The 10572-nt window shown below is 37.9% G+C and overlaps 1 pseudogene; it reads right to left on the minus strand.

The window, feature by feature from the left end:
• LOC109843972 overlaps nt 1-2163 on the minus strand; it is a 2806-nt pseudogene extending 643 nt beyond the window's left edge.

Raw genomic sequence — 10572 nt, forward strand, 5'->3', positions numbered from 1 at the left:
TTAATCGCTAAAACTTACCGTTTCAAGACGTGGGTAAATTACAGAAAGTCCCCTTTAGGATTTTCACGTAAGATTAGCAAAAAAAAGGTATGGTTTCTATACTGTAACTATAATTTATTTTTTAATCACTAATAGCCATAAAATGGTATTTAGTCATTTGGATCATCATGACATCATAAAATGGTCATGGACACCAATAGCCATCATTTGAGCACCAAATTCCTCGCCCACTATGTAGATAATGATGTTGCTTTCTCAATAGGTTACGTGGTTGTAATGGAAACTTCTAATTAGATACTGACGAACTAAATTTCTGTGGGCTAAAAGAGTGGTTGAAAGAGACCTTTATTACTAACAACGTGCATAAGCTACTGACAAATTAATAAAAAAAAAATAGCAATAATAAGAGCATGAATTTCGTATGCTCACATTTTCTTGTTGGATGAGAGGTTGATCCAGAGCTGCAGGCCCTTAGCGGGCCCCGGCCCGGAGGGCATCTCTGAGTGGACGATGCCGCGGGCAGTCATCCACTGAAGGTCGCCGGCCTTTATAGTTCCTTTGTGCCCCTCAAAGTCTTCATGTGTCACTCCTCCCTATAATAAATTGAATAGATGAACCAATGATGTACAGAACATTATTTTACGAAAACATTTTCGTCACATGAGAAAATTTCTCTTTTTCATGAGTCCAAGGAAGGGAACTTAAATTGGTTGAGGGTAGCAACAAATACTGTGCTTAAATTTCTTATTGTCAATGCTTGATTAGCGACAGATTAGATGATGATCGTATATGGATTTACATTTGGTTATCACGACTAAATCGGATGTAACAAAATGTTACAGATCCGTGAATTATTAAGAAAAACAATTTATACGACACTGAGTAGATGAACTAGAGAAAATGAGAATACTATTTATGCGAGTATTGTGTAATATAAAAATAAACTCTCTATTAAAATATTGCCTATGATAAACTACCATCTGATTCTAAAACAAGAATAACTAATAATTATGGTTTAAGCAAGGTTAGGTCCATCCGGCATGTGAACAACTTAGCCATAATTTTGATCCAAAACATTTTAAAAAAAAATTGCTGGTGGGTCCCACAGGAAAAAAAAAAGGGTCTGCATGCTACATATATTCGAATTTTATTTTAATTTTATGTGTCAGTTTGAGTTCTTCATAATTGCTGATAAAAATGCTGATGAATTTAACCCATTTGAACATAAATGATCTATTGTGTACTTCCCCTGAAATATTTCAATGTGCTTTACTTTCGGGACTTTTCTCATACGAAAGCAAATGAGGTAGCGATCAGATGAAGATTGCAAACTATTATTTGCAAACAAACATTGTGTGCATCTAATTCTAGCACTACTCTTATCGATAATTTTCTTAAGAGTGTCAATTTAATGCATTTTGAAGGAAAACAATAATATTCCTCATCAAATAATGCAATGAGGGGATAAGTACCTCTAGCATGTAAGTGACAGTCTCAAAACCTGACAAAGGAAAAATTAAAAAAAAAAAAAAATTTGTGAGCAAATAATAATTATGAATAAATTAATACATAAATAGGGAACTAAAAGATTGGTTTCACTAATTATACCTCTGTGTGGATGATCAGGAAACCCAGCAGGAGCTGTAACTGAAAATAAAAACAGAGAGGGGGTAAAACACATGAATCCAAAGTTCAAATTAATCTCGCAGTTAATTTAAGCCATCTCATTGCATTCTAATCTCCAACACAAACCTGAGAACTCATCCAGAACAAGGAACGGATCAAAGTACTTGAGTTCAAATCTACGGAAACCGAAAACCACCAATGTAATTAATTAGCCATATATATAACTCTTGAAAATTCTAACCACAAACAGGAAAGGAAGGGGAAAAAAAAATTTCTCAAGAGAAAGTCAATAAATACCTGCCGATGCTTCTTCTGACAACGGCACCTTGGCCTTCATGCTGAGGCTTGGCCTGGAACTTTCTCACAACCTGTCTTGGCTTATGAACACTGCTGCATTGAGCTCTTGCTTCGCTCATCTCTCTCTCTCTCTCTCTCTCTCTCTCTCTCTCTCTTTTTTCTCTTGATGTATTACAATTTTGAGAGGGGCGGTTGGCTTCTTATAGAGTTGGGAGGAGATTATATTTTAAGGATTTTTTTGTGGACTCTTTGTTGGGTTGTTCCGTTATGCGAGAGGGGTGTTTTCCTTTTTATTAGATTCGTTGTCAGGTCAAAGTCTTTCATTTTTAATTTTATTACTATGTTGCTTTGATTTGGGGCCATTGACTTGGAAGCCAGGTGGGGGTCATGAATTGAAAAATGAATCTTTCAAGGTCTCCTCAAACTTGAGATGATATGATGGTGATGCAATGCTGATGTGATCAACGTAAACTTGAGATAAGCCTGATATCTTTGAGACGAACACTTGTTGGGCCTGTTTTTGTTAATATGTTGGGATGCATAAAGATGGAGAGTTTTTTAATCCCGCAAAATAACGGTGGCAGATTGTGTGAAAACACTTCATAGCCACGGATTTCACCGAAAACAGTCTGGCAGCTGTTCACAACATTGCTCCGCTTGTTGTAGAAACACTTCAACATAATTTGTTGGAAATTTATCAAATAATTAAGATTATAGCATGAAATAAATCCGAATAAAATAAACAATTAAATCTGGCTTGGTCGGGAGCAGTCGTGTATTCACTGCCCTAGAAGATTGAGGACTCGCCTATCGTCCTGGCGCAGATGATCCCCTCTCCCCTAGCGGTAAAAACCCCCGGAATCGGCCGGCCTCCGCCTATCGTCCTGGCGCAGATGATCCCCTCTCCCCTAGCGGTAAAAACCCCCGGAATCGGCCGGCCTCAATACTCGGGCGAGAGTACAGAGCTTCTGCTCAGATGAAGAAAGTTGCCCAAAAATAAAACCAATACTATGAAGAAATAATATGAAGAGGAGAGAAGAGACTTGTTGTTTTTCTTGTTGTTTTTCTGAGAATGTGAAGGACTACTTATATAGGGGTATTAGAGAGCCGTTACAAATCCTAGCAATCAATACAGTAACGTACGCCATAATGTCGATCGTTACGCAATAAACCCGTAATTAATACGGTAATGTTCACCATAATTATATAGCCATTATGCACGTATTAATTGCCGAGGAAAATAAAAGATGTAAAACATGTTAAATTACTTTTTCTTTAATAAAATATCCAACAGTCCCCCCTAAAAGGCAATATTAACTAAAATCTTAGTAATCAATAATCAATAAATAAATCAAGAAATCATAAAACAAATATAGATTGGGCAACCTTTCGTATCGTGAATTCGGGAGAGGTAGCTTCCGGCTTTGAACATTTCCTTAGTGAGTTCATCGCCACATGAGGGACATAATGGACTAGGCCTTGAATTAGGCCCATTTAATCAGGTATTGATGAAAACACACACAATACGCTTCATCTATTGAGCAAAGTGGGTTGAGCGTTAAAGGCCATGCTCATAATAAACCAACTCATGAGAGTTTCTAGGGGTTAGCCCAGACCCCCCCCTAACCGCGGCCATCACGATTCCTCTCACGTAGGTAAGTCCTCAAAGGGTACTACAGCTGTTTATTTAATACCCCCCATAATACACACGTTAGACTTATTAAGAGTAAAGCTCAGCCTAGCCAGCTGTATCATAAGAGCATCGTCATCATAGAGAAGGGGTAGTAGCACAAGCTACATAGTGATATATGAATATATCTGGGTCGATGCTCCACACGAGTATCACTAGTTCAGTTTGTTTCTACCACATTGAACCAACATTGGGACTACGTCTCCAAATAAGGGTTGGGTTGCCGCTGTCAGTGACCTCATCTATGGGCTTAAGACCATCTCCCTCGATGAATCTAGAACCACACTCCTGGATAATCCCTTAGTCAAAGGGTCATCAAGATTTTTCTCAGACTTTACAAAGTCTAGAATCACAACTTTGCCTAGCAGGCGTTGTCTTTATTTATCAAGTTCTTATTTTGTAATTAGTCTATCATATTGTTTGAAATTGACATTAGGTCATGATCTATGATCATAAAAGATCATAGTCTATGTCTGAAGATGTAAACACATAGTGTTTGTGCAGATTAGGATTTGACCTTAATATCTGAACATTTCAAACTAACGTGGAACTAAAATTCTGCAGTTATGCATATGCACATACATGAATAAAATTAATAATAGATACATGCAGAGCATTCAAGAGAACAATATATTTCATACTTCATAATTCATATGCATAAAAATTTTAAAATTCTTCTATTATAAGAGGTTACAAATTGGTTGCCTACAAAGGAGACCTTCCAAATTTAAATCGGTTGCCTACAAATGAGACATTCCAAATTTAAATTGGTTGTCTACAAAAGAGACCTTCCAAATTTATGTTGCCATTTTCTAGTACCACCTCTTATACAAATAATAATAATAATAAAATTATTATTTGTACATACGTGCTTTAAATTTTACAAGTGCATTCTTGCATAAAACCTTGTAATTAATCATGTAACAAATGCAAGTTATCTAAAAGGACATATGAACATTTATTGTAATATCCATCATGATGCAATAAAAGAGATGAACTTTACATTTGAAGATTTGAAATATAATCTACCATATAAAATAGAATTAAAAAAAATGCACCTCTTTGATTTGGTTCGCTCATATATTGATCATTTATCATTAGGCAATATATGATCTTTGATTTGGTTCGCTCATATATTGATCATTTATCATTAGGCAATATATGATGCAAGAAGCGTAATTAAATAAATGCATATGAATTTTTCTCATAATTCCGGACCTCTTATTCCAAACCAAAAACTCCTAAAGCGAAAAGATTAAAGTTTTACCCGGATAGTTAGCCAGATAAGGATAGTAATAGAGGTTGATCAAATATCAATTAAGTACCTCGTTCCTTGCAGAGTGCGTTACGTAACCCCTAAACATTGCCTTAGACACCAACTAATCCAAGAAAACTTTAATCGGTTCACTCAATGAGTTTTTGTTCCTTAACAATATATGTGAATAGTAACTTCAAAAAAAAAAAATTCTTGCAAACATTTAATTTGAATAGAGAATTTGCAGGGGTAAAACTAAGAATTCGTATAATTTATTGTTTCCGTGACTTTTCCAAGCCAACCAGAGGCATGAGATTTGTATCAGAATATAAAAATGCTTTATAGGCCCACAAAAGTAAATAACATTGATAGATATACCTGCTGCAGACAACTTTCACATAAGTTATAGAACAAATCTGCATTCACTTTTACCACCTTCTGTACTAAGCTTATTAGATGCATAAATACTCCAAAGTATGAAATTATTGATTGAAGGCATCATATTAATAGCTTAAAGAAATGCATGAATAAATTCAAATACTTCAGAGCATATATATATCCAGAGTTTGTTCTCTTGTCAAAACCATGTATATGAGACTTTCAAGAATAAATATATGTACACTGCTGCAAATTTATAGCATGTTTCTATTAGCAAATAATATTTGATCATTACAAACCTACATATGGTTGTATATCAGTGTATTTCTATGATTGTTTGTCGTTGCAATGCACATGAAACAAAGGTTGAGACAAATAAAGTGAATGATATAAATCAATAGCCAAATTCATAAAGAATTTCTAACTGCTATATAGGATTATATATTCCTTTCCAATTACAAGTTACAATTAATTGTAATTATTTAAGCAATAATTATCAACAATAATTAAAACTAATTACTGCAATTATAAATCAAATGAACAGTAACCAAAATTGAATTTTTTAAATTAAAACAATAGATAAGCAAGCAATTAGCAATAATTATTGCTAAATAGTAACATTTTTAATGAACAGTAAATGATATCTTTTAATATGAACAATAAAGTCTTTATTTTCGGAATGAACAGTAACAGTTACAATTTTTTTTACAACAAAAAATCAATAATACTAATAGATAAACAAATATATAATTAAAGCAATTATATTTTCTTTGTGTGAATAGTAACCATAAAAAAATTTTGACAGTAGACTATTGATGAACAGCAATTTTTATTTTTTTTCAATTTTAAAAATTAACAACTATGAATACTCAATCTTCTAGATTGTTGGAAATTTATCAAATAATTAAGATTATAGCATGAAATAAATCCAAATAAAATAAACAATTAAATCTGGCCTGATCGGGAGCAGTCGTGTATTCACTGCCCTAGAAGATTGAGGACCTGCCTATCGCCCTGACGCATATGATCCCCTCTCCCCTAGCGGTAAAAACCCCCGGAATCGGTCGGCCTCTGTACTTGGGAGAGAGTACAGAACTTCTACTCAGATGAATAAAGTTGCCCAAAAATAAAACAAATACCACGAAGAAATAATATGAAGAGGAGAGAAGAGACTTGTTGTTTTTCTTGTTGTTTTTCTGAGAATGTGAAGGGTTGCTTATATAGGGGTCTTAGAGAGCTGTTACAAATCCTAGCAATCAATACAGTAACGTACGCTATAATGTCGACCGTTACGCAATAAACCCGTAATTAATACGGTAACGTTCGCCATAATTATATAGCCATTATGCACGTATTAATTACCGAGGAAAATAAAATATGTAAAACATGTTAAATTGCCTTTTCTTTAATAAAATATCCAACATATCAAGCTCAAAATCAATGCGCGAATAGTCTTAAATGTGAAATAATGACACAGTTAGCTACAATTGGACACCTAAGGATAATGTGGTTCAGCCACAACCTAGGCCTACTACATCTACAAATAAGGAGGGATCTTTCTGTTAGAATTGGGGGTGAAGACCAAACCGTAACTCCGGCGAGCTCGAGATCCATGCAGGCGAGCGTGGATGACAACCTTGTAAGCGAACGGGGCTGCAGGCGAGGCGAGCTCGAAGTCGTGAAGATCTTTAGGCGAGCTCGAGATCAACGACTTCAGGCGATCTTGAGATCAGCGGTTTCAGGCGAACTCACGTCAGGCGAGGTCCATCGCTGCCAGCGAGCTCAAGTGCTGCAGGTGAGGGCGACAGGCTGTGCGCCAGCCTGTGGCCAGCCCTGTCGCTAGGGTTTCCTATAAAAGGGAAACCCCAGAAGCCCGAGTTACTGTATCTCCTCTTCTCCTCTCTCGCTGTTTTTTTGCTGGCGGTGGCCTCTCTCTCTCTCTCTCTCTCTCTCTCTTCTCTCCTTCTCGCGCATCTCTCTCTCTCTCTCTCTCTCTCTCTCTCTCTCTCTCTCTCTCTCTCTTCTCTCTCTCTCTTTTCTACTATGCTCTCGTGATTAGGAAGGGAATTAAGTGAAAGAGAATTTATTCAGGAGAGGATTTATTGAGGAGGAATTTATTGAGGAGAATCAAAACTATAGCTACAGTGTTGATGTGTATTTATTGAGAGATCTCAGTTTGAGATCTGCTCTAAGCTTTGTAATTTCTTATTGATTAATAACAAATTAATTATATGGCTCCTGAGGACGTAGACAGTTACCGAACTTCGTTAAATCTTGGTGTATTTTCTCTATACTATGTTTTTGCTGTTTTAGGGTTTTCGGCGTAAATTCCCCACAACTGGTATCAGAGCCTGAAGCGATTTAGAGGAAGTCAGATTCAAGTGGGAGCGATGGCCGCAGATGAAGTAAAAGTGAGACTTGAGAAGTTTGCTGAAACAGATTTCGGATTCTAGAAAATATAAATAGAGGATTATTTGTATTAGAAAAATCTGTATCAACCACTCTCAGGGAAGAAGCCGGAGTCTATGAAGGACGATGAGTGGAACCTTCTAGACAAACAAGCCCTCGGTGTTATCAGATTGACGTTGACGAGTAATGTTGCATTCAACATAGCGAAGGAGAAGACCACGGTGAATCTTATGGCAGCACTCTCAAATATGTATGAGAAGCCATCAGTCACGAACAAAGTTTATTTGATGCAGCGGTTATTCAATCGGAGAATAGCGGAAGCCGTGTCAGTAGCACAATACCTTAATGAACTCAACACGGTCACAACCCAATTGAGTTCAGTTGAAATTGAGTTTGATGAGGAAGTTCGAGCGTTGATACTTTTGTCTTCCCTACTAAAAAGCTGGAACGCTACAGTCACGACTGTAGGTAGCTCATCGGGAAGCAATAAGTTAAAGTTCGATGACGTTCATGATCTGGTTCTCAGTGAGGAGATCTGACGAAGAGAGTCGGATGAAGCTATAACCTCTTCAGTATTGTATATAGAGTCAAGAGGTAGAAATTCAACCAGAGAGAACGGGTGAGGCAAATCAAACTACAGAGGTAGATCAAAGGACAGGAGGTTTAAGTCAAAGAATCCAACCAACAGCTCGAAGGCTATCGAGTGTTGGAATTATGGAAAGACCGGGCATTACAAGAATCAGTGCAAGAGTGCACAGAAGAAGAAGGAGCCGAAGGCAGTGGTGAATGTCACTTCCTCCTCAGGAGGAGATGACGCATTGATATGCTCTTTGGAGAGCAATGAGGAATCTTGAGTGTTAGATTCTGGAGCGTCGTTCCATGCTACTTCTCAGAAAGAATTATTCGAGAAGTATATTCCCAGAAATCTTGTATATGTATACCTTGTTGATGATCAACCATGTGCTATTATGGGTAAATATTAAGTAAAAATTAAGTTGAACGGGTCAGTATAGGAGCTGAAGGATGTCAGGCATATTCCCGACCTGAGAAAGAACTTAAAATCCGTAGGCCAATTGGCTGGCGAAGGATACACTATGACCTTCCATGGAGATGATTGGAAGATCTCAAAGGGCGCAATGATAATTTCCTGAGGTAAGAAGACGGGTACCCTGTATATGACAGTAGGTGCACGTTGTTTATTCTCAGTTGCAGCAGGCAATGAGACCTTAAATTTGTGGCACCAGAGACTCGGTCATATGAGTGAAAAGAGGATGAAGATTATGCACACAAAGGGAAAACTCCCAGGTCTAAAATCAGTGGAGATGGACATGTGTGAAGAATGCATACTTGGAAAGCAGAAGAGAGTCAGCTTTCAGACAAGTGGCAGAATCCTCAGGAAAGAGAAACTAGAGCTTGTTCACTCAGATGTTTGGGGATCAACTACCACCGCGTCTATTGGTGGAAAATACTACTTCCTAATGATCACTCTCGAAAAGTGTGAGTTTACTTTCTGAAGTATAAATCACAAGTATTTAAGGCTTTCAGGAAATGGAAAGCTATGGTCGAGATCAAAAACCGGTCTGAGAATAAAGAAGTTTAGGACCGACAACGACGGTGAGTATGAAGACACCAGATTCAAGAAGTTCTGCTATGAGCACGGGATCAAAATGGAGAGAACCATGCATAGCACGCCTCAGTAAAATGGTGTAGCTGGCGGATGAACAGAATGTTAACAGAGAGAGCCAGAAGCATTCAGATATAGTCAGGCCTACCGAAGCAGTTCTGGGCAGAAGTAGTCAACACAACAGCTTACTTGATCAATCGAGGTCCATCAGTTCCATTGGAGCAGAGAATACCAGAGGAGGTATGGAATGGAAAGGAGGTAAAACTCTCACATCCCAAAGTTATTGGTTGTGTAGCTTATGTGCTTATTAGTGACCAAGTCAAAAAAATACACTTTCATTGGCTATGGTGAAGATGAGTTCGGTTATCATATTTGGGACAACGATAACAAGAATGTAATCAGAAGCAGAGATGTGATATTCAACGAGAAGGTGATGTACAAGGACATGCATAAGACAGATGACTCAGAGAGCAAGTCAACATTTGTAGATGCAGATAATATCCCGAGTAACCTCTCGGTAGAACCTAATGCAGAAGGTCCTCAGCCAGAAGATCTTGTTGGATAGAACGGTGCGCAGGAGACCGACGCATTAGCTCCTATATTGAGAAGATCTTCTTGGCCTCCTGTGCCCAACAGGAGATATATGAACTATCTGTTGCTGACAGATGGAGGGGAGCCTGAAAGCTACGATGAAGCTTGTTGTTTGCGTCGAAAATTGTTGTATTCATTGCAGTATTCATTACAACTTCAATCGTTACAATATAAACAAAAAAAGATTGTCTTTTTATAAGACTTTTACACAATGAAAACAAAAGTTCACAACTCTCGTCAAAACAAACGCAGAGGACGTTTATCACCCGCTGCTTTGCGTGGGATCTTTGCCTGTGCCGGGGTTTATCCGTGGACCGCCTTAGATCTAGATCCGGTTGATGAAAAATTCGGCAGAGCTTCGTCTTCGCCGAGGAAGTATTTGATTTGAAGCGCTGAGATCGACCAAGCGAAATCAGGGCTCTTATCGAGATTAAGACCAAGCCTAATCTCAAGGGACGGACGGGAACGGGTGTCGGATCTCTCGAACTCTCCTTCTTTATGCCGAAGAACTCGCCAAGATCTGTCAACCCTCCCTGAAATTCGTGCTCCTTTGACTCCATAATCCGGCAGCACCTCCTCGTCTTGATAATCAATCGCCCCCGCTGAAAGGAGGCCCTAGGTTTGTATTTATAGGGCTTCAGAAGCGGTTATTTGGATGAGAACAAGTGATTTGGCTCTATCTTCAGTTAACAACAGCCTAAC

Source organism: Asparagus officinalis, chromosome 5 (assembly GCF_001876935.1).
Source record: "Asparagus officinalis chromosome 5, Aspof.V1, whole genome shotgun sequence".
Classification (NCBI taxonomy): Eukaryota; Viridiplantae; Streptophyta; class Magnoliopsida; order Asparagales; family Asparagaceae; genus Asparagus; species Asparagus officinalis.